Below are 26,068 nucleotides of genomic sequence, written 5' to 3' on the forward strand. Positions count from 1 at the left end.
TCTGGTAAATATGTACAGTAGCGGACAAAAGTGTAAGACCGCTCTAAAGAAGACGATAACTTTTTTAATATTGTACTATACAATTTGAACTTTTATGGGAAGCTAGAACAATTAGTTTACTAAAGGACGCGAAAAGAAATTTTTTCAAAAATTGCAATTGATCGGAATTGTTGAAAAAATACTAAAAGTTGATTTTTTATTTATACATATCCTGAAAATTTCGTCAAAATCGGTCGACGTTGCAATGAGCTACAAACGTTTAAAGATGGTAAAAATTGCAGATTTTCGGCAATAAATCGTGAAAATCTGCAATTTCTACCATCTTTAAACGTTTGTAGCTCATTGCAACGTCGACCGATTTTGACGAAATTTTCAGGATATGTTTAATTGACACAGATCTACAAAATGTATTTATTTTTTTAATTTTCAATATAGGCCCACATAAAATAGATAAAAAATCAACTTTTAGTATTTTTTCAACAATTCCGACCAATTGCAATTTTTGAAAAAATTTCTTTTCACATCCTTTAGTAAACTAATTGCTCTAGCTTCCCAAAAAAGTTCAAATCTTATAGTACAATATTAAAAAAGTTATCGTCTTCTTTAGAGCGGTCTTAAACTTTTGTCCGCTACTGTAAATCCTACCCAGACAACCAAGCGCGCCGAAGCCATATCTCGAGCCCAGCCTGTCGACGCCACCAAATGGTCACGTACAGTGGTCGAACGCCACTCGCAGCTGTCCAAGCCACACGATGACTAGATTGTGGCCACGCCACAAATGCGCGTGAGAGCTCGTGTCTTCCCTCAACACGATCTTGGCACATGATGTCGTCGCCACAATCCGGGCCGATCGTGTCTGGTTTAACGATCGGGCCGTTGTAAGAGGGTAGCACAGCCGCACTAACTCTTCCTTTTTACTTATTTTGTACACATTCAAAGCGGGAAAATTAAATGATAGATTTTATTTATTGTAGTATTTGTAGTAGTTTTCCTAGACTGCGGATCTTTATGCAAAATAAAAATTGTCTGCATCGATTGCAAGAGGTAGAAACTAAATTGAATGTTGTAGGATCCGAAATAATGGTAGGAATGGGTTCTCTCTCTCGTATCGCAAGGAATAGGAATTGGGATTTCTCTCTGAACAAAGAATATATTTTCCAATTAGTTTCATACGTCGAAAGTATTCGTAAAATTTACAATAAACCTTTGAAGAAGGTTAGCAACGAAAGATTAAAATAATTTTACTAATAAAAGGTTTTCCCATCAGGTGTCCGGTTTATCTCAACCGTACTCTCCTATTGGGAAAACGACGACGACTCGGATTCACCCGGTGTCCTCTATAAGCTCGGCGGCCGGCCTTCATGGCCGTCCTCTCCACGACGTACAGAGTAACCTGGTGAACCTACTTTCAGGCGGCCAGGAAGCTACCCTGTTCTTTCCTCTCGGCGGACGGCCGGCCTTCATGGCCGTCCTCTCCCATTTATCCAGAGAGGCGTCCAGGTGCAACCCCTGTTCTCTCCTGAGCTGCCGGGCGTCCGATAGCATTGCTTCGTACTCTCCCTAACCTATGAGCGGCCGTGGTCTTACCTCGTCCTCTCCCACAGGCGCAGCAAAAGTGATTTCTCCGCGATCGTCTACCGGTATTTATACTAGTCGTTGCTAACCCTTGTTTGGGCGATGTTAGGGATTTTAGAAGTTTCTCGAACATGCGGCCTTCTAGAACATTCGGTCGCGGCGCGATTCTTTTCTTCATCTCAGGGTAGTGCCGAGGCGGATTGGCGCCCTGGGGTTGTCTCGTTCCTCGTCGCGTTACAATGTTACTTTTTTATGAAAAAAAAAATTCTCGTCATAAAAGCTACATTTATTTTATAATGCTCATATAAATATTCATTAGAAACGAATCAAATTTTATTTCATTTAAAAAGGAAGGCGTGACAATCTTATTTGTTAGCACAGCACAGTCGCAGCACAGTCGCACTAATGTGCCGAATTCCGTTAGTTATACAGGGCACTCTCTTGCTTTTTGTTATCTCTTCCTTATGTTACTTCTTCCCCCCTTGCCGTTCCATTTTCTTTACAGTTACATTAAGAGTAAACCTACACATAAATCAATAAACTATTATAGTAATACATTAATTATCCCCTAAACGTACAGTTACACGAATTAATATTCGGACGATCTAAAAAAGATGATAACTTATTTAATATTGTACTATACGATTCGAACTTTTTTGGGGAGCTAGAGCAATTAGTTTGCTACATCATGTGAAAAGAAATTTTTTCAAAAATTGCATTTGGTCGGAATTGCAGAGAAAATACTAAATGTTACATTTTACAACTTTTTCGTGCGGGCCTATATTGAAAATTTAAAAAGTACGTTTTCTAGGCCTGCGTAAATAATATGCACTGTGAAAGTTTCATCGAAATCGGTTGATGCGTGAAAAAGACGACAGGCTTGAAAGATGTAAGAATTCTTCGTTATAGGCTGAAAATCTGCGACTTTTACCATTTTAAACGTTTTAAACGTAGCTTATTGCAACGTTAACCGATTTTGACGAAAATTTCAAAATATGTTTAGTCGACACAGATCTACGAAGCGTATTTTTCAATTTTTCAATATGGGCCCACATAAAAAAGTTGTAAAATGCAACTCTTAGTATTTTTCCATACAATTCCGATCAATTGCAATTTTTGAAAAAATTTCTTTTCACATCCTGTAGTAAACTAATGCTCTAGCTCCCCAAAAAAGTTCAAATCGTTTAGTACAATATTAAAAAAGTTCTCGTCTGTTTTAGAACGTCCGAATATTAATTCGAGTAACTGCAGTTCCAGTATCTCCTTATTCCAGGATGTTTTTTGCCTGTCGTCTTTTTCACGCATCAACCGATTTCGATGAAACTTTCACAGTGCATATTATTTACGCAGGCCTAGAAAACGTACTTTTTAAATTTTCAATATAGGCCCGCACGAAAAAGTTGTAAAATGTAACATTTAGTATTTTCTCTGCAATTCCGACCAAATGCAATTTTTGAAAAAATTTCTTTTCACATGATGTAGCAAACTAATTGCTCTAGCTCCCCAAAAAAGTTCGAATCGTATAGTACAATATTAAATAAGTTATCATCTTTTTTAGATCGTCCGAATATTAATTCGTGTAACTGTACGTTTAGGGGATAATTAATGTATTACTATAATAGTTTATTGATTTATGTGTCGGTTTACTCTTAATGTAACTGTAAAGAAAATGGAACGGCAAGGGGGGAAGAAGTAACATAAGGAAGAGATAACAAAAAGCAAGAGAGTGCCCTGTATAACTAACGGAATTCGGCACATTAGTGCGACTGTGCTGCGACTGTGCTGTGCTAACAAATAAGATTGTCACGCCTTCCTTTTTAAATGAAATAAAATTTGATTCGTTTCTAATGAATATTTATATGAGCATTATAAAATAAATGTAGCTTTTATGACGAGAATTTTTTTTTCATAAAAAAGTAACATTGTAACGCGACGAGGAACGAGACAACCCCAGGGCGCCAATCCGCCTCGGCACTACCCTGAGATGAAGAAAAGAATCGCGCCGCGACCGAATGTTCTAGAAGGCCGCATGTTCGAGAAACTTCTAAAATCCCTAACATCGCCCAAACAAGGGTTAGCAACGACTAGTATAAATACCGGTAGACGATCGCGGAGAAATCACTTTTGCTGCGCCTGTGGGAGAGGACGAGGTAAGACCACGGCCGCTCATAGGTTAGGGAGAGTACGAAGCAATGCTATCGGACGCCCGGCAGCTCAGGAGAGAACAGGGGTTGCACCTGGACGCCTCTCTGGATAAATGGGACAGGACGGCCATGAAGGCCGGCCGTCCGCCGAGAGGAAAGAACAGGGTAGCTTCCTGGCCGCCTGAAAGTAGGTTCACCAGGTTACTCTGTACGTCTTGGAGAGGGCGGCCATGAAGGCCGGCCGCCGAGTTTATAGAGGACACCGGGTGAATCCGAGTCGTCGTCGTTTTCCCAATAGGAGAGTACGGTTGAGATAAACCGGACGCTTGATGGGAAAACCTTTTATTAGTAAAATTATTTTAATCTTTCGTTGCTAAACTTCTTCAAAGGTTTATTGTAAATTTTACGAAAACTTTCGATGTATGAAACTAATTGGAAAATATATTCTTAGTTCAGAGAGAAATCCCAATTCCTATTCCTTGCGATACGAGAGAGAGAACCCGTTTCTGCCATTATGTCGGATCCTACAAAAATTTTGGCGCACAACGTACAGGCCGAGGCTCACGACCTGAATTCCGACTCCATCTCCAATTCTGACCTGAGTCCCAGTCCAACCATCCAGTTTTCACCGAGCCAATTTTCCCAGCTCCTGGGATCCCTGAACGGTAGACCTCCTGTTTGTCTAAAAAGTTTCACGAGATGTAAGGAACGTTTCGATGGCTGTCATGACTACATGAAAGTCAGCGCGTTCATCTCCGCTATCTCGATATTTAAGGATATCGAAAATATTAGCGATGAAAACGCTTTGAAAGGATTACCACTGCTCTTCGAGAAACACGCAGCTATCTGGTGGCGAGGTGTGCGAGTATCCGTATGGACATGGAAGGAAGCCTTGGATACGATCAAAACAACTTTTGCACCTCGACGTCCCGCACATCAGATATACACGGAGCTGTTCCGGACCACGCAGGACGCAAACACTCTGACGGATGTTTATTAGCCAGAAACGGGCACGGTTGGCAGAATTGCCAAACCCGCACCCGGAATCAGTCCAAATAGACATGATCTACGGTCTCTTACGCCTTCCACTTCGGAAGAAAATTCCCCGGGAATCGGTAAAAACATTCACCGACCTGATCAAGCGTGTCCGAGAAGTATAAGATCTCGAGAAGGGGACCCAGGGTAAGCAACGACAACCATTTACGCATTACCATCGGACGGAGGGGATATTTGCCAAACCGTATCCCAGGGACCACCGCCGTTGCAATATTTGCTGCCGCCCAGGACATGCCACCGCCGACTGCCGTTTCCGAAAAAACAACGTGCCAGTACCGAAGCCGACGACCACCTCAACCACGCTGCAGCCAGGATTCACGCAGCCCCCAGCGAGTCACACTCCGCTGCAATGTTACGGATGCGGTAAACCGGGAGTCGTACGCAGCAAATGCCCGGACTGCACGAAGATGGCCAAAACCCCGACATCTGCAGCATTTTCCACAGTAAGTGCAACCATACATCCACGACAGCGACCAGCGGTCGACATCACCATCGCCGGAGAAAAAGGCCAGGCCTTCTTCGATACGGGAGCGAAGTGCAGCGTTGCGAGTGAGAGCTTGTACTCTCTGTTGAAGACGAAAGGCTACCTATTCGAAGAACGGAAAATGGAAGTCGCGCTAGCAGACGGAAACCCACGCATTGAGGGTGTTAAAGCGGCTCAGCTTGAAATAGAGCTTCGTGGTCGCCGCCTCCGGACCACCTTCATTGTTTTGCCGGAAGGAAAGGACAACCGAACTCTGCTGGGCGTCGACTTGATCGAAGACGCAGGAATTGTATTAAATGTTCCGCAGCGGACATGGCATTTCGTGGAGGCACCAGAAAATCTACACGATTTCCAGGATGAAGTTCTGTTTGGGAATGCATCTTTCGGCACGGGGAGACCGGTGTCCCTCTATTATCCTTAACGACAGATGCGATTCGCGAGATTCAGAATTTCGCGAAACCTCCGCCGAAATGTCTGAGCCCGATTCGGGAAGATACAACGACACTCCAGGCTTACCTACAGGAGGAAATCGAAATGGAGGAACCAGTGTCAAACGCAAATTATCCAGACATCGACAATTTTTTCGAGAGATGCATCCAAACATTTGAGACGAGGATGGACATCGCTACCGTCGACATCGGGGAAATAAGGGAGGACGAAGCGCCAACACATCACCGAGCAAGGAAGCTGTCCATAGAATAAACACCGGGGACCACGCTCCAATCGCTGTGCCGCCATATCGCATACCACCTGCAAAGAGAGAACTGCTGCGCACCGAAATAGAAAAAATGATGGAAGCAAAAGTCATCGAGGAATGCGAATCACCATGGGCCGCACCCGTAGTTTTAGTGCCTAAAAAGGACGGCAGTATTCGGGTTTGCGTGGACTATCGCAAACTCAACGCCGTTACCATTACTGATTCGTATCCTCTGCCACGGATCGACGACCTGCTCCATTCGGCCAAGAGAACGGGATTCATGTCTGCGCTGGATCTACAATCAGGCTATTGGAAAATTGGCGTACGAGAAGAAGAGCAAGTCAAAACGGCCTTCACGACACCTTTCGGAATTTTTCGATTCAAGCGGATGCCGTTTGGGTTGAAGAATGCACCAGCTACATTTCAACGCCTCATGGACCGGATGAGAGCTGGTTTAGGAGATCGCAATATTCTCGTCTATCTGGACGATATATTGGTACTCTCCGCCAACTTCACCGAGCACCTCGAGGACTTGAGAGCAGTTTTTAACAGACTTCGCCAATTTGGTCTCCGAATGAATCGGCAGAAATGTCGTCTGGGATGCCCGAAAATCAAATATCTTGGACATGTATCGACAGCAGAAGGCATCCATCCCGATCCTGAAAAGGTCAAGGCGATCCAAGGCATGGCTACACCGGCGAATCTGAAACAGCTGATATCCTTCCTACAAACTTGTTCATGATATAGACGTTTTGTACCAAATTTCGCTACAGTTGCCCAATCTCTGACCCAGCTAACAAAGAAAAAGGCAACCTGGGAATGGAAGACGAGTCAACAGCAAGCATTCGAGCACCTTTTTTTTTTTTAAACAAATTTCCTCTTTAATATTTGGTCACTGGCTTAACACATTCCACTATTCCTACTATACACAGTTCCTAAAACTAATAAATACCGCACGCGCCGGTTCCCTTACAAAGAAATTCTTATTATTAAAAACTCGCACAATATACACACTATTTCTCTCTCTCTCGTTTACATGAAATACTAACTAATCTAAACGCTATGCACCGAAAACCTAGCCTAAGTATCCCTGTCCTGGAATTTATAGAACAGGCAAATTTTTGTCCAGAATCTATCGGTACGCACTGTACAGTGAGTACTTCTAGTTCCTAGACATTTTTTCAAAAAGCACAAATTTTGAAATCGAACTTTTCAATTTATTCCCTGTCCTTGACTAATCTTCCTCACTCGAGGTTACTCCTTAATTCTTTAAACTACACGAGTTCCGAAAACTAATGGCCCGAGATTTTGCCGTCGGATGCCGAGTCCGAGAATTAACGGCCCGAGATTTTGCCGTCGGTTGCCGAGTCCGAGAATTAACGGCCCGAACCTGGTTTTTCCCGTCGGATTGTAAGTCCGTGACTTTTCACTGCACTATTTAGACACCAAGAGAGGAGGAGAAACACTGCCCGAGTTCTACTTGACTTTTGATTCTATAATTAATAATATCTGTAGAAAAGTACGAAAAAGAAGAAAGAAAAAACCCCTGAAGATTTTTCCCTATGCTATGCTATCTCTACTCCTAAACCGTTGAGACCACACTCAGCATTCGAGCACCTGAAAGGAGCCCTTATGAGTCCTCCGATTCTGCAATACGCCGACGAGAAACAGTCTTTCATCATACGTACCGACGCCAGTGCCTATGCCATAGCAGCAGTTCTGTTACAAGGCGAGAAGGAATCGGAACATCCTATTGAATATGCCAGCAGATTACTGACATCGGCGGAACGCAACTACTCAACCACCGAAAGAGAGGCATTAGCAGTGATTTGGGCTGTCGACAAGTTCCGAGGATACATCGAAGGAACTCCTGTTACTATCGCCACGGATCATCAACCTTTGAAATGGCTGATGTCTCTGCGCTCTCCAAGCGGACGACTCGCCCGATGGGCACTGTTATTACAACCTTACTGTCCGAATATTCAATATATTCCAGGCCGATGCAACGTCGTCGCCGATATGCTGTCAAGGTTAACGAGCGAACCGTGGAACGAAGGAAGCAGTACGGAGGTCGCAGAAATTTTCGTCGACATACCAGCACGAGGACCAGCAGTAACCCGAGAGAAACAACTAAAAGACGAGGCCCTGAAAACCATAATCGAATCACTTGAATCAACTACACGAGACGACGAAATGATTAAGTGGACCCCGAGGGGATATCTGACCAACGACGGAGTGCTCTACCGACACGCTCCAAATGTGGACATGGAAGAAGCTTAGCTGGTTGTACCTTCATACGAGAGGAAAGAAATTCTTCGAGCATACCACGACGATGCCACTGCGGGCCATTATGGAGCTCAGCGTACGCTACATCGGATAATCAGCCGATACTTTTGGCCAGGGATGAGCCGAGAAATCGCAGACTACGTTCATGCTTGCGTGGAGTGTCAAAGGTATAAAGCAAACAATTTGAAACCAGCCGGTTTGTTACAGATGCCCGTCATGCACCAAAGATTTGAAATACTCGCCATGGACCTCTTTGGGCCTCTGCCGACCACAATGATTGAGAATCGATGGATCTTCATCGTGGAAGACGCAACCTCACGATGGGTGGAACTGTTTCCACTGCAGCAGGCAACGGCGGAAGCCTGTGCAGAGATCCTCATCAACGAAGTTATGCTTCGTTTTGGTATGCCACGGCGAATCATCAGCGACAATGGTACTCAATTCATCAGCGGGGTCATGCAGCAGGTAGCCCACTGTTTTGGGCTGCAACAGGCGTTCACCCCTGACTATCAACCCCGAGGCCAACCCAGGCTTATACGAGTATGTTTTGAGCTGGGTGAGGGCTCATTCTAAAGAGGAAGGTTGATCACACCACGCTCTGGTCATGATTTTAACGAGATTATGTTTATATCTAATAATATGAGGGCCCAAAGTAGAGAAAAAATCTAGAAAAAAACCAGCAGATTTCAATGCATTTTTCTGTCTCCAAAAGACTTTTTGACTTATATGATGACCAGAGCGTGGTGTGATCAACCTTCCTCTTTAGAATGAGCCCTCACCCAGCTCAAAACATACTCGTATAAGGTCAAACAACTACATGGCGCAGACCCATGTTTCGGACCCAAAATCTAGTAAGATTCTAGGTGTCTTCTAGTTACAAATCGAGCCTATACTACCCCCTTAAATTTAGTTCCGTTCACCCCCAAATGGGACTTTCACCAACATGTTCAGTCGCGTTTTTAACACTTTTTAATGGGTTGAATGGGTTGTTAACATTTTTTTATCTTATTAGGAATTTATTTTAGTTAGTGATCATATTCATCGGTAAAAAAAGATGAGTATACGGTACTATTTATATTGAGTCCTACAAAATTGCAATTAGAATTACGATTTCAATTATGCCTACTTGTTCTTTAAATACAGTAGAGACTCCCGTATCCGTACCCCCATTATCCGAATATCCTAATATACGGACGTTCTATGTATTGTCCGTATGTTCTGTTATCGCCGCGCCGCTCGCTGTGCCGGGATTCAAATACGCGCCGTCTCCAGATTCCGACTTTCCGACTCATGCTTCCGAAACTTCGGCAACGTAAAAATCGAAGGAACGCGTCGGCGTCGATCAGTCGAGCAGGTAGTTCACACAGACAGAGTAGAGGTACGCCTGTGTGTAGCGCGCAAGCAATCGAATAGGCACACAGACGGGCTGAGTTTTCACGTTACCGAAGTTCTGAAAGCATGAGGCCGAGGCGAAAAGTCAGAATCTGGAGACGGCGCACAGTGGGACCTTTCGTCCAAATCGGAGACAAAATCGAAGAACTTTCGATAGAAATGAGGCAGAGCGATGAAATTTTTTTTTAATTAAAGCTGAAACATTACAGAATATGGGAAAAATAGGGAGATTATGGTAAGAACGTTTTTTAACGTTGAGAAAATTCGTTAAACTTGCACAATTTCGAGAAAATTGTGGTTTTTCCAATACCACGCGCGGAAAATTTTTTTTTAAATTTTTGCTATATATCATTTCCCGTAGATTTTCTCACGCTGATTTCAAATCTGGTCTCAAAATTTGTCTACGACCTCAGGATATTACAAAATCGATTTCTTGAAATTCTACATGTTTAACGAATTTTCTCAACGTTAAAAAACGTTCTTACCATAATCTCCCTATTTTTCCCATATTCTGTAATGTTTCAGCTTTAATTTTTAAAAAATTTCATCGCTCTACCTCATTTCTATCGAAAGTTCTTTGATTTTGTCTCCGATTTGGACGAAAGGTCCCACTGTGCGGCGCTCATGTGAATCCCGACACAGCGCGCGACGCACATTTTGCTATAACTTTTGATCTAAAAGAGATATCGAAGAGAAATTAGGCCTAATGATGTAAACGGAAATATATTTTGCATTTTTTAAATAATGTTTTCGTTGATTCTTAAGGTATAGCCGGAAAAGATGGTCAGAAGTATCCAACCAAATTTGTTTTTAGTCACGTCATGTTCAACAGAAAATTAAGAAAAATTTCATGAATATTCTACCGAATAGCATACACGACTGAGATTTTTTCAAAATTTTTGGTTGCAAAATCGATTTTTAAACGAATCGGAAAACATAAAACTGCCGATTTTATACCGGTCTTCAGTTGACCACATTTATTTTATATTATTACGTTAGTTATGTCTAATCCTGATTATTAATGTGTATTTTTTCAGGTTTTTTTGATTATGGAAACATGTTTTATAAAAATTGAAAACCTCCAAACATTCGAAGAAAATGCATATTTTGTATTGAAGTGTTAGAGACTCCAGTTTTATAAAAATTCAGTACTTGGATATTATTGAAGGAACTGTTCTTAATTTTTTAGAGATTGCGTAGTCGTTAACAAAACAACTATGCGGCTGCGAATCTTCTGGCCCCGAATCGAATCCCGCTGCTTCTGTTTCTTTCAGTAAATACTTGTTGCTTCGGGTTTTAATGAAAAGTTTAATCAAAAACATTTTTAATTGTCTACATTTATTTTCAACTTAAAGTACTGCATCAGTCCTTTAAGTTGAAAATAAATGTAGACTGCAGACAATTAAAAAATGTTTTTGATTAAACTTTTCATTAAAACCCGAACCAACAAGTATTTACTGAAAGAAACGATTAGCAGCGGGATTCGATTCGGGGCCCGAAGATTCCCAGCCGTATAGTTGTTTTGTTAACAACTACCCAATCTCTAAAAAATTATGAAAAAATTAAAAACAATTGCTTCAATAATATCTAAGTACTGAATTGTATCTAATTGTAAGTACTGAGACTAACAAGGAGAGGCCGCGGCCTTCGGGTCACCGATCTCGTTGAGACTTCGCACACTTATAGATTTCGTTCTCCTGTTTACGAATATATACCATTATAGGGGCAGACGCTCAATAGTTTTTGAGATATTGACGATTAAAGTTTCATTGCTCCCCTTAAATACACATAGTATTCTTTATAGATCACAACAAGAGACAGCGTGGCGTGATGGTAGCGTGTCAAGTTCTCACGCGGAAGACCAGAGTTCAAATCCTATCATGTGATTCGATTTTTTTTTTAATTTTACTTTATTTTTTATTTATGGAACATTTACCTCGATGTATGTGTATGTTACTAATTTCAATCAGTTCGATTTCACGCACAATAATTCTATAATACTAACAGAGAGATGTAGAATAGTTATAATAGGATACTTACAGTTATTGTTATGTACAGCAGTGGTATTTGTCGTAGAAGCAAACAAAACATAAAATATCAGCTGTGCTTCCCAATGGAACTGTAGAAAAAGAAATGTTCATGTTGTGAAAGTGTATTTATACGATGTGCAAGTTGCTTCGCTTTTTTATGTTTTGTTTGCTTCTACGACAAATACCACTGCTGTACATAACAATAACTGTAAGAATTCTATTATAACTATTCTCTCTCTCTCTACTTCTGTTAGTATTATAGAATTATTCTGCGTGAAATCGAATTGATTGAAATTAATAACATACACATACATCGAGGTAAATGTTCCATAAATAAAAAATAAAGTAAAATTTAAAAAAAAATCGAATCACATGACAAGATTTGAACTCTGGTCTTCCGCGTGAGAACTTGACACGCTACCGTCACGCCACGCCGTCTCTTGCTGTGATTTATAAAGAATACTATATTTAAGGGGAGCAATGAAACTTTAATCGTCAATATCTTAAAAACTATTGAGCGTCTGCCCCTATAATGGTATATATTCGTAAACAGGAGAACGAAATCTATAAGTGTGCGAAGTCTCAACGAGATCGATGACCCGAAGGCCGCGGCCTCTCCTTGTAAGTTTGTTAGGAGGTTTTCCATTTTTTAAAACATGTTTCCATAATCCGAAAAATCTGAAAAAATACGCATTAATAACACTGTCCAACACCAAATTTGTTTTCAATATACTGTTGGGTCCTTCTTATAGAGTTTTTTGCGCTGATTCCGAATCTGTCCTTAATTTTTCTCCTATACGCACAGTTTTTGAAAAACATGGCTTTGAAAAAAAACATATTTTTCAACTTTAAACAAATATTATGATGTTATTATAAAAGATATTGAATTGTTCTTTACAGCAATAGATTCTGTAGACTGTCCCGAATACAGTGATATCCAATATTAATACATTATGATTGTTTAAACATGTTTAAACAATGATTAAAGACGGAGAGACACCACTTTTGCAGCAATTTTTGAGGATATTTTTCAATTTATCTCAAAAAATTAGGGTCCAGCAGAAAATCGAACTATACCACGCGATAGAACAGACTTTCATCTTGAGAAACCACCCTTTGAAGTTTGCATGGTCGACGTTTTTTTCGAACCAGAAAGCAAAATATCTTGGCCCGACATGAGTTGTCACCAGTGGCGCTCACCACCAGAACGGTCGTTCGCCGCTCCGTATCCCGTCCGAGCGCCACTGGCGGAAACTCATGTCGGGCGAAGATATTTTGCGTTCTGCTTCGAAAAAAACGTCGATGTCGCAAACTTCAAACGGGGGTTTTCAAGATAAAAGTCTGCTAATTTTTTGAGAGAAACTGAAAAATGTCCTCAAAAATTGCTGCAAAAGTAGTGTCTCTCCGTCTTTAATCATTGTTTAAACATGTTTAAACAATCATAATGTATTAATATTAGATATCACTGTATTCGGGAAAATCTACAGAATCTGTTGCTGTAAAGAACAATTCAATATCTTTTATAATAACATCACAATATTTGTTTAAAGTTGAAAAATATGTTTTTTTTTCAAAGCCATGTTTTTCAAAAACTGTGCGTATAGGAGAAAAAATAAGGACAGATTCGGAATCAGCGCAAAAAACTCTATAAGAAGGACCAACAGTATATTGAAATCATAAAAAAAGTTGAAATTTGTTGGACAGTGTAATTAGGATGAGACACAACTAACGTGATAATATGTTTATATGGCAATAATAATAAGTAACAATATGGCATTTTTGCATATGGCAAATCGATTTTGCAACCAAAAATTTTGAAAAAAATCTCAGTAGTGTATGCTATTCGGTAGAATATTCATGAATTTTTTCATAATTTTCTGTTGAACATGACGTGACTAAAAACAAATTTGGTTGGATACTTCTGACCATCTTTTCCGGCTATACCTTAAGAATCAACGAAAACATTATTTAAAAAATACAAAATATATTTTTCTCTGTTTACATCGTTAAAACCGATTTTTCAAAAAAAATTAGGCCTAATTTCTCTTCGATATCTCTTTTAAATCGAAAGTTATAGCAAAATGTGCGTCGCGCCGCGTGCTGTGCCCGAGATTCAAATGCTTGCCGTCTCCAGATCATGGACTTTTCGCCTCATGCTTTCGAAATTTCGGTAACGTGAAAACCGGAGGAACGCGTCGGCGTAGATCAGTCGAGCAGGTAGTTCACACGGACAGAGTAGAGGTACGCTTGTTTATGTAGCGCGCGTGCAATCGAACAGGCACCAACACGGGCAAGCGCGGTCGACACAGATACAGGTCGACACTTCACCGGCCGCTCACGGATACGACGATACGTCAGGGAAGGGGGGAAACTGCCGTTCAGTTTTCAGTTGTTCTCTCAGCAGTTCTCAAGTCTCTCAAGTTCTCGTTCGCTTAGCTCGATCGTAATTGGTCGTAATATCTGTGGTTGTCAGGAGTACGCCTCATGTCACACACTTTCACTTTCGAGATATTGTCGTTTAATGTTTTGATCACTACTGCTTTGACAAGGACATTGGTTAAATTGTATTATTTTTTCGAGCCTTTTGAATTTATTTTCATCACGTTTTTTCTGGTAAATACCTAATCCTACACTATAAATTCAATAAATGCATAAACTGAAATTTTTTGTGGTTACACGTTACACTCGCGAGTGCGGTCTGCGTTGCGCCATTTAACTATTTGACTATTAGATTGACTTGCTTGGATTATGTGATTACGTGGATTCCTTGGATTACGTGCACTACGTGGAAGGAAGGAAGAAAGGAAGGTATTTGTACATATTGTAACGAAGTCTCTATTTCGCTAAATAAATGAACACACTTTCAATAACCGTAATACGCTACTTTTCGGAGGAAGGCAACTTATCTCTGGCTAAATCGCTTTTATCGCCTTTGACGTCTTCAACGTCCGCTCTCTCTCGTGTTTGTCTTTCGACTCTCATTCGTTCCAGCGTCGTTTTCCTAACGACGCTGTAACCAAACTGAATCTTCCAACAATTCTATACAACGGGTATACCGACAGACGCGTAACATTAGTATGCCGGTAGACCCGTAACACTTCCCCCCCTCCTCCGAAAAAAACGAACTTTATTCAAAAAAAAAAAAAAAATGACCTGTGATTTTGTAGGAGCAAAAATAATGAAACAAACACCGTGGACCCTCCAAAATCACCAACTAACCCGGCATTTGCCCGACGCTCCAGGGAAAACCACGGCTTAAAAACCTGGAGTGGTTAGCGGCCGAAATACAACAATATCAATTAACAATTAGTAACTTCAAAATAACAACAATATTATAATTCTAATGTATACGGTCTTCAATTTCTCCCTCCACAACTTGCTTTTCCTTTTCTTTTCTTGTACTCCTGTAAATTAGTAGACCAGCGATTCCTAGCAAACCTGGAATAACGTTAGCATCTTCGAAAACTAAAGCTTATTATTGATTTTTTTAATAATAATTTCTACTACTACTACTTATCATTGAACTTCGCAAGTCTATTAACATGCACTACTTTAAATTTCTGTTTATTCTTCTTAATCCTATAGACAACATCACTCAATTTTGTGTTAATAACATACGGTCCATCCCAATGACATTGAAGTTTAGGGCACTTCCCTTTTACTCTGAAAGGCTGATATAACCATACCAAATTCCCTTCCCGAAAAGATTTCTCCACTACTTTAGAATCATATTGCTGTTTCATTTTAAACGAAGAAATTTCTTGTTGCTTTCTAACGAATTTGTGAATAGTATCCATTTTATCTCTCAAATCTAAATTGAAATCACAATACAAAACATTCCTAATTGGAAGACTTCCGCGCAACAAATTCAATGGCAAACAAATTTCTCGACCGTATAACATCATTGATGGACTTAATTTTAAACTTTCATGCTGAGCAGACCTATACGCAAGAAGAAAAAGAGGGACTAACTCGTCCCAATCCCTTTGATGCTTAGACACAAACATTGAAAGATATTGAAGAATTGTCCTATTTAACCTTTCTACAAGACCATCCGATTGTGGATGTAGAGGAGTCGTCCTAGTTTTCTTAGTGCCCAACAAAATCATTAGTTCTTTAAAAATATTTGATTCAAAAGTTCGGCCTTGATCAGAATGAATTTCTTGAGGAACTCCGTGACGACTTACAATATCCTTAATTAACGCATTAGCTACGGTTTTAGCCTGAAAATTTGGTAAAGGTATTACTTCTGGCCATCTAGTGAAGTAATCTGCCACAACTAACATAAAACGGTTTCCAGAAAATGATTTTGGTAAAGGACCTAAGATGTCTAAAGCTATTCTCTCGAAAGGAGAACCTACATTGTAAATTTGCAACAATCCCTTGCCACGATTAGCCGTGCCTTTCCTGGAGATACAAACCTCACAACGATTACACCATTTTTCTACATCCTTAATACAATTAACCCAATAAAAACGTTCCCTGATCCGAGAAACTGTTTTATTGATGCCGAAATGTCCCCCAGCAGTCGAATCATGAGCCTCACGAAGAACTGCATCTTTCTTTTCTCTCGATACCACTAATTGCCAAACTATCTTTTTTCCCTCCGCAGATTCCCACTTTTTGAATAAAAGACCATCTCGAATCTCTAAAGATTCCCACAATGAGAAATAAAATTTAACCTCCGGTGACGTAGCCGTCAAAACTTCTTTAGGCGGCTTTTTTCCCAACAGTTTACTTTTAAAAACCAATTCTAAGTGTGGATCATTCCTCTGAGAACTCTCCCAATCCTGCGTTTCAAACAAAGAACACTGAGTACGAAGGATTGAAATTTCTTCAACCTCCTGACAATGTTCGTCCCTACTTTCCGCATTTAAACAACGCCTACAATTATCTGTCCAACAAGGCCTTCTAGATAACGCATCAGCATTGGAATGTAATTTACCACTCCGATAACAAATCGTGAAATCGTATTGTTGAAGTCTTTCTAACCATCTGGCTATCTGACCCTCAGGGTTTTTAAACGAAAGTAACCACGATATCGCCGCATGATCTGTACGTACTGTAAATTTCCTTCCATACAAGTAATGATGAAAATGCTCTATAGCTTTAATTATCGCCAACAACTCCCTTCGGGTAATGCAATAGTTTTTTTCTGATTTGTTTAGAGATTTATTAAAATAAGCAACCACTCTCTCTTCACCATCCTGAACCTGCAGTAAAACCGCCCCTATACCGACATTCGAAGCATCCGTATCTAACAGGAATGGATCACTGTGCGAAGGATAAGCTAAAATCGGTGTTGAAGTTAAACAAATTTTTAACTCTTCAAAAGCTTTCTCCGCTTTCTCTGACCAAACAAAACTTTTATTTTCCGTCAAGTCAAAAAGCGGCCTTGCAACAGTGGCATAATTCTTTACAAACCGCGAAAAATAAGTACACAACCCTAAAAAGCTTTTCATTTCCGACTTATTCCTCGGTCTAGGCCACTCCCTGATCGTGGAAATTTTCTCCGGATTCGTTTTAACACCTTCCCTAGAAACAATGTGCCCTAAATATTTCACCTCTGCTTGAAAAAAAAACATTTTTGAGGAGCCACAAGAAGACCTGCTACGCGTAGTTTATCAAATACCAAATGCAAATTTTGCAGTTCCTCTTCGAACGTCTTCCCAAAAATGATAATATCGTCTAGATAAACGAGACACTTTCGCCAAGTCAAATCTCCCAAAACATTTTCCATTAACCTCTCAAACGTAGCTGGAGCATTACACAACCCAAACGGCATCACCCTAAACTGCCATAACCCTTCGCCTACTGAAAACGCAGTCTTTTCGCGATCCCTTTCATCCATCTCGATCTGCCAATAACCACTCTGCAGGTCCAAAACCGTAAACCACGAAGATCCCGCAATCGCATCCAGAGTATCATCAATCCGAGGTAAGGGATATGAATCTTTCTTCGTTATGTTGGTTAGCTGGCGATAATCTATACAAAACCTTGTCGAACCATCTTTCTTTTTAACTAAAACCACCGGGGACATCCAAGAGCTAACCGATTTTTCAATCACCCCCTGGTTTTCCATGTCCGCAATTAACTGCCGTACTTCGTCCTTTCGCTGAACGGGAACCCTACGGGGAGCTTGTTTAATAGGTGCGTGACCTCCCGTATCTATTCGATGCTTCACTACCTTGCACTTTCCCAACTGCTTTTTATCTTTTGCGAAGACGTCTTGAAATGAAATTAGAAAATTCCTAAAGTCTTCCTTCTCACTCTGGCATAGGAGTACGGAATTTTCTTCCAAAATCGGAAACAAAAACTCTGGCAAAACCCGGTCTTCAGAATCCCCTGCAATGCCTTCGCCACTTTCCGAAGACCAAGCATCGATAGAACAATCATTAAACCAAATTTTGTCTACTCCGGCAATATGCAAACAGTTATTCTTCAAATCGACCGAACACCTATATCTCGACAGAAAATCCAGCCCTAAAATGCAATCTTCCTCGATATCGACAACGAGAAACCTATGCCGAACGCGTAGTTTTCCAAGCTCAACAAAAGTGCTACGCTCCCCGAAAATCTGAACCCTCTCTCCTGTAACGGATCTAAGATGTATTTCGCCTGACATTGAGCAACAATCCTCAACTGACGTCCCCTTTAGGAGTGAAACTCGCGAACCGGTATCGACAATGAACTTTCGGGAATGACCATCCAGAAGGCCCATGACGCTAACACCAGACTCGACCGCGACGTTATTAACCGAAGAAATTCGATAGAGGGTATTTTCTTGTATTTGATCGTTTGCAACCCTCTTTACAACGATCCCTTCTAGTTTCCCGAAGCGTTAGTCTTATTCAAAGAACAATTTGAAGAAATATGACCAATTTTTCCGCATTTCCAGCAAGTCAAAGGTCTGCTAAAGTCACGTGGCTGTCCCCCGTATGGACGAAAACGGCGCGTGTCCATCCTCGCACTCTACTGCATAGGCTGCTGGGACCTCCAAGAGTCCTGAAAATTTAGAGCTTCCACCCTCACCGCGATCGCGAGTGTCTCGTCCAATGTGGAACAATTCATCGAAGCAAGAGTAACATCTCTCTTGAGATTGTGGTCCCCGATCGCCTCGAGGAACCTCTGATGCGCTTGTTTATCGCGAAATTCCGGTGTCGCGTCAGGGAAAGCCGAATGGGAAAGAAAACAAATTTGGTTAGCCAAAGCCCGAAGAGACTCTCCCCTACGTTGTCTATAATTAAAGAACCTAAACCGGTCTAGCTGAGCCAAGTGCTCATTGCCATATTGAATATTTAATCGAGAAACAAGCGCGTCAAAGTCGGTACGTTTCGATTCCTCGAGACACGACAGGGCCGTAAGGGCCTCACCCTCAAGAGAGTCTACGAGGGCCAGACTCTTAGTAGTATCATCCCAGTTATTAATCTTTGCCAGGGTAAGAAACTGTGTCAAGTACAGTCTCCATGAACCCGAACCGTTAAATTTTGCGGGCTTAACGCGGTAAAAAGATGGATTAGCATTGCACGGACGCGAACATTGATTGAACGCGCGTGAACCTACGTCACCGGCGGCCTCACGGTTCCCATCCCCTACAAATCTCTCCAAAAGAGAAGTAAGTTGGCAAAGACTGGCCTGATTATTCGCTAACTGTGTTTGCATGGACGTGAACTCCTCCGCTCGAAAATTCGCCTGGTTTTCCAGCAGTCGAGCTTCCAAAGCCGCGAGACGCTCCTCCAAACGAACAGACCGAGTCTGCATCTCGTTCCGCTAGTCGCTTGCTCAACCGCAGAATCCCACTTCTGACACCAATGTAACGAAGTCTCTATTTCGCTAAATAAATGAACACACTTTCAATAACCGTAATACGCTACTTTTCGGAGGAAGGCAACTTATCTCTGGCTAAATCGCTTTTATCGCCTTTGACGTCTTCAACGTCCGCTCTCTCTCGTGTTTGTCTTTCGACTCTCATTCGTTCCAGCGTCGTTTTCCTAACGACGCTGTAACCAACCTGAATCTTCCAACAATTCTATACAACGGGTATACCGACAGACGCGTAACATTAGTATGCCGGTAGACCCGTAACAATATTTATATTGGTTAATCGGTTTCATTTTGCTCAAATGTCTCCCAAAATCTTCGCGTAAAAAAGCGTGAGAACGCTTGTCGACACACCACGCGACAGTGCCATGTGCCATCACGTATGAGGTGCTACGGGGCGAGTAAATATGTTCACTTCAATGTAGAGTCCAAAATAGTAAATTGTTTTTTTCTTTATCACTTTTCATTATCATTATTATCATTTATCACTTTAGACAAATCCAACACAATTCACTTTGACCCATTCAGATTAGAATTAGCTTAACAATATTCTAAATCGGCAAAATGATGGCTAAAACCAATTCAGTAAGGCAAGTATTTAATCTTCTTCACTTGCTTCTCATCATGGAATTTTTTCATTTCTGGTAGTACATTCTTTTGTTTGTCGTTCAACTTTAATCGATTTTTTATTAATATCATTGCAATATTTGAATCAGTTAGATATATTAGTTGATGAAAAACATCAGAAGACCTTTTGTAATTGTAGCACCAGAAATTAGAAAATTCGTTGAGATGAGAAATAAGCGAAGAAAATTAAATACTCACATTTACTCACTGTGTAATTGAAAATCTAATTTACAGAACGGAGGAAAAATATAATGTGCTATCCAAGGAAGGAGGAGAAGGAAGCTGCGGCAACCGGGGAAGAGGAAGACCTCTAATTTTTCGCGTGGTACGTATATCTAATTATGCCATTCAACGCACATACATATATTGTACATTACTGATTTTCTATGTATTTTTGAGGTATCCCGCCTATGCCAGAACGTGCTACGGGCCACAAGTTTGGGGAAGCAGAGGCAACAACGTGTAATAATCACAATATATACAGGGTGAGTCACCTAACGTTTGTACCTCAAATATCTTTGTTGTTTCTAAAGATACGTAAAATATGGTAAGGACAAAGTTGAATGGTACAATGGGGCTGACACGATGCCAAAAAAAATTTTGTTTTATGTCATTTTTTTAGAGATATCAAGGTCATCTTGACTTTTTTAAATGGTATGAGGTATTTTTTAATACATCAATCGATCCAGCTGGACATTTGTTGAAAAAAAAAGTACTAACCTATGTATGTCGAAAAGTTAGTAGTTCACAAGATATTTCAATTTAAATAACTCCAAAACACCATTACTGTCGTACTAAGACGTTAGCGTTTACATACTTGTGTAACGTTTACAAAATATTAAAAAATGATGTTTTGTCAACTTTTTTATCTGGGCATGTAACGATAATTTAAAAAATGCGTTTTATAGATTTCGGTAACTTATATGTGTAAGATAGTAATATTCGAGGGAAGTTTGATAATATTTATTCCGACTTTTCTACAACTGCTCCGGAAAAAGACTGACGGCTCTCCGTTCGGCGTTGCCCACGGAGCCTCGGCCGATCGTCTTTCTTACAACATTCGTTCATTTCTTCAAGCGACACTCATTTGTTTAACATCGGACATTCACACACACACTCACACATACATTCCCGTCTTTATCACACATGCATTCCCGTCTCTATCCCTACATATGCATACTGAAAATTTCATCGAAATCGGTCAACATTGCAATGAGCTACAAACGTTTAAAGATGATCACGTAAGGGCGAAATGCCCTGGCTGAAAATCTGCGACTTTCACCCTTAAGCTCTCATCTTTAAATGTATGTAGCTCATTACAATGTTGACCGATTTCGATGAAATTTTCAGTATGCATATAAGTTACCGAAATCTATAAAACGCAGTTTTTAAATTATCGTTACAGGCCCAGATAAAAAAGTTGTCAAAACATCATTTTTTAATATTTTGTATAATTACTACCAATTGCAATCGTAATAAATTTTTGTTTACTTATTCTCTAGCGAACTAGCCGGTCTAACATCTTAAAAGAATTCAAGTCCTTTGGACCAATTCCTAAAAAGTTGTGCGATTTTTAAGGGTGTCCACTTATTATTGCCGCTGACTGTACATAGGTTAGTACTCTTTTATAACGAATGTCCAGCTGCATCGATTGATGTATTAAAAAATACCTCATTCCATTTAAAAAAGTCAAGATGACCTTGATATCTCTAAAGAAATGACATAAAAACAAAATTTTTTTAGCATCGTGTCAGCCCCATTGTACCATTCAACTTTGTCTTTACCATATTTTACGTATCTTTCGAAACAACAAAGATATTTGAGGTGCAAACGTTAGGTGACTCACTCTGTAGATTTAGGTCCATGTAAAGATTGTAAATTTTTGTAATTTCCAATAATAAAGCATAGTAATAATAAAAAATTATATTTATTATTCCTTGTGTCATTGTCCCTATCACAGTCCCTATGTCTTCACCAACTCCCCCTGCGGCGTATTAAAAAATAAAAAACTATAAATTTTCTTTTCCCTTATACGACGAGAATTTTTTTTGCATAAAGACCCGTTAAGAGGGAAGAAGTAACATTCAATTTAGTTTCTATCTCTTGCAATCGATGCAGACAATTTTTATGTTGCATAAAGTCTAGAAAGTCTAATACACACAAGCAGTCTAGGAATACTACAATAAATAAAATCTATCATTTAATTTTCCCGCCTTGAATGTGTACAAAATAAGTAAAAAGTAAATTTATGTAGGGTCTGCCATAACATATATGATGATGTAATGGGAGCTCGACCACTGTGATAGAGAGGAGGAAAAAGGAAGGAGCGTTTCGTCCTAGGCCCGCTAGAGACTCATCAGTAAGGCTGACTAGCGGGCCCTGCCTTAGGCGGTGGGATGTCGGAAGGCGGTTGAGGACGGTATATATGCTAATTGTTGAGGAACGAGTACTTGCGGGAAAGGCCTTTTCGAGTGCCTGTCCCTCTTGTGGCGCGTGTATGAAGTTCGGCCTCCACGTCGTGTAGTCCCTACAGTTAGTGCGGCTGTGCTGCCCTTTTACAACGGCCCGATCGTTAAACCAGACACGATCGGCCCGGATTGTGGCGACGACATCATGTGCCAAGATCGTGGCCAGGGAAGACTACAAGCCCTCACGCGCATTTGTGGCCTGGACAGAATCTAGGATTTTGGCTGTCTGGGTATACTCTAAAGCTAAAGTCTAAAGCTCAATGAATGCATGAACTCGAATTTTTGAAATTGTGACATGCGGCCTTTTTCCTTACAACCACAGACATTATCAGTAATATTTTATTTTCACTTTTATATTTTATTTTAATTTTTATATTTTTAATTTTAGTATACAGGGTGAGGCGCCAGAAACAGGCCCCCTGAATAAGCATTAATCAGATGTTAGTAGCTTTTTTGTAGATGGACGCGTAAAGAACATATGAAGGTCAACTTCTTTTTTAACTTCCCGATTTTATAGGGAAGTTATTGTAATGACCCCGAAAATCGAAAATCGATTTTTTAGCAGATCTTCACGTTTCATGGTCATTGCAGTCATTTTAGACTATTTTCAGCAAAATGTTCGTATGTGTGTGTGTGTGTGTGTGTGTGAGTGTGTGTGTGCGTATGTCTGTTTCTATGTGATCAAATTTTTCGTTAACGTTTTCTAAAAAAGTAACAACGCGATCAGAATGATGAATGATGCAATCGATGTGCCCCGTCGTACCTTAGAGCTGATTAGATTTAGGTCCATATTGGTCAAGTAGTTTTTTTCGAAAGGAGTTGATTCTACAATGCAATTTATACGAGAGAACGTAAAGTTTCCATCGAAGAAACAAACGTAATTACACAAAAATTTTTTTTTTTCATTTCTTTTAAATTTAAAAAAATTTTTTTAACTAAAAAAAAAAATTTTTTTTTTTTCCTTACGCTAATGTTTCCGCTTACAATAATCGAAAATTATCCCAATGCAAGAGTGAGTTAATCATCTCTACTCCCGAGAATACAGTTTCAAAGAATATCGATGAAAGTACCAAAAAAAATTTATATTACAATCTGTAAAAAAACAATCAGTTCAAAACGAATTATTAACTGAGACTAAATTGAAAATTAATATAAACTATATGATAATTATTAATAACATTGATGTTGAAAACGGATTGGTTAATGGAGCACACATGGGGAATATTAAAATTTATTACTTTTCAAGAAAATACTAAAATTCCGTCTATATTGTGGTTAGATTTTCAATTGGCCAGAGTAGGAGTGAAAGTAAGAACTCGTTATCGTGATTATATGAAAAATGCAAATATTCATCAAAATTTAACACCAATAATAAAAATATCAAATCAAGTTCATATGTCGAGTGAGGAAAAATATCAAATCACACGTAGTCAATTTCCAGTGGTTCCTGCTGAAGCTATTACGATTCATAAAAGTTGTATGTAGCACTGAGCAGAGTTTCAAAATTGAGCGCGGTTTATATATTTTGGGACAATTTAAATTAACAGTATCGAAGAAAACCAAGACCAATACTGCAAACCCGGAGAATGAGGAGTTGTATCGTTTTCGAAAAACTAATTAAGACAATTTATTTTGCAACATTAGTATGCTATAACAAGGAACCAAGCGAGCAATGAGACTGCCATGTTCGTTTAATGCGACGCCATATAGCAAACATTTTGATAAGTAGAAAACTATTGAATTTCCCTGAAAACGTATAATCTTATTAAAACGTACACTTAATAATGATAATGATATACTGCAACTAACGAATCGGGAAGTTCTTTGTGTGGCTCGTGGAGAGTCACACACCAAATCAAAAAAATCCTACCCGCGAGCTCGCGAAGCGAGCGAGCAAAAACAACCCTACTCGCGAGCGAGCGAAGCGAGCGAGCAACAATAACCCTCTAGTTTTAAATGGAATGAGGTATTTTTTATTACATTAATCGATGCAGCTGGACATTCATTATAAAAAAGTAGTAACCTATGTATGTCGAAAAATTAGCAGTTCAGGGGATATTTCAATTTAAATAACTCTAAAATACCATTACTGTCGTGTGTGTACTAAGACGTTAGTGTTTACTCACTTATGTAACGTCTTAGTACGACAGTAATGGTATTTTAGAGTTATTTAAATTGAAATATCTCCTGAACTATTAACTTTTCGACATACGTAGGTTAGTACTCTTTTATAACGAATGTCCAGCTGCATCATTGATGTATTAACTAGAGGGGTGTTGTTGCTCGCTCGCTTCGCGAGCTTCGCAAGTAGGGGTGTCGTAGCTCGCTCGCTTTGCGAGCTCGCGAGAGGGTTAGTGGTACGGATGTTATTTGGTGTGTGACTCTCCACGAGCCACACAAAGAACTTCCCGATTCGTTAGTTGCAGTATATTATTATCATTATTAAGTGTACGTTTTAAGAAGATTATACGTTTTCAGGGAAATTCAATAGTTTTCTACTGTGACGTGGCAGATTCCGCCTACGTCACTCCGAACCTTAAGCGAAAGACCGGGTCACTGAAAAGCGGCATAATAACGAAACGGTTATAACGAGCGCTCTCCCTGGGACATCCGAACGCCCAAAAGAATAGAATTATCGCATTTGAATGTCGCGCCGCCGGGCGCGACAAGAGTTTTCAGAAACCACCGAAATCGGCGAGGAGCCCGATACCTGTCTCCGGCCGCCGATTGGCGGTAGGCCGCAAGCGGAGACGCTCGGAACACCAATCACAGGGCGCCGCCGGCGAGGAAGACGGCGAGGATTGGACCGAGCCCGGATCTGTCAACCCGGAGAAAGCGACGAGGCTGTTAAACATAAGGACGATCAGCAGTCCACCCCCGTCGACGTCTCATCCGGAAAATGCCATGAGAGCTACACCGGAACGGCTCGGATCCATGGATGCCGACTAACCGCCTTATATCGGCCGGGCTTCGGAAAATAGAAAATACCGAAGGCCCGGGCCGACATTTCATCAAGTCGTCCCTGCGCCCAGAAACAACGTGATTGGCCCGAGCGTCGACGAAGACGAGAGTGGGGGGGAAACTCGCTTCCGCGTTCCGAACCATCTCGAACTAGGCCACTGGGTCGAAGGACTGTTGACAGTAACGACGTGCGAACTATTAGACCGCGAATTCAGAAAGTAACTTTGCGACAGCCGCCATCTAGCGATATTGGTAAGTGCCGGTCAGGCTTTATTTCGATATATTTTGTGACCAGTTCGTGTTGGTTCGGGGACGTTATTTGAGTTCGCGAAAAGTTCGTACCGCGGCGTACCGCGTGTTTCCCCGCGTTTACCGTTGACCAGGAGTCGCTCTCCTGAGAGGCTCGCGAGGCCGCGGATCGTATGTCGCCGAATCCTCGTGCACGAGCTATTCGGGACCCACGATATTCGCCCGGTAATTCTTCGGGTTGCCCTCGGATTGTTCCTCGGGAGGATAACGCGCCGTAT

The 26,068-nt window shown here is 40.6% G+C and overlaps 1 long non-coding RNA gene across 1 annotated transcript; it reads left to right on the plus strand.

Annotated features, from left to right (window-relative positions):
• The first annotated feature begins 14,388 nt into the window (after positions 1-14,388).
• On the plus strand, positions 14,389-20,797 carry LOC143207975 (uncharacterized). Its single transcript, XR_013008795.1, has 3 exons — positions 14,389-14,472; positions 20,347-20,437; positions 20,512-20,797. It is a non-coding gene; the product is annotated as an uncharacterized LOC143207975 (long non-coding RNA).
• The last annotated feature ends 5,271 nt before the right edge of the window (positions 20,798-26,068 follow it).

This window comes from Lasioglossum baleicum, chromosome 4 (genome assembly GCF_051020765.1).
Source record: "Lasioglossum baleicum chromosome 4, iyLasBale1, whole genome shotgun sequence".
NCBI classification, from domain to species: Eukaryota; Metazoa; Arthropoda; class Insecta; order Hymenoptera; family Halictidae; genus Lasioglossum; species Lasioglossum baleicum.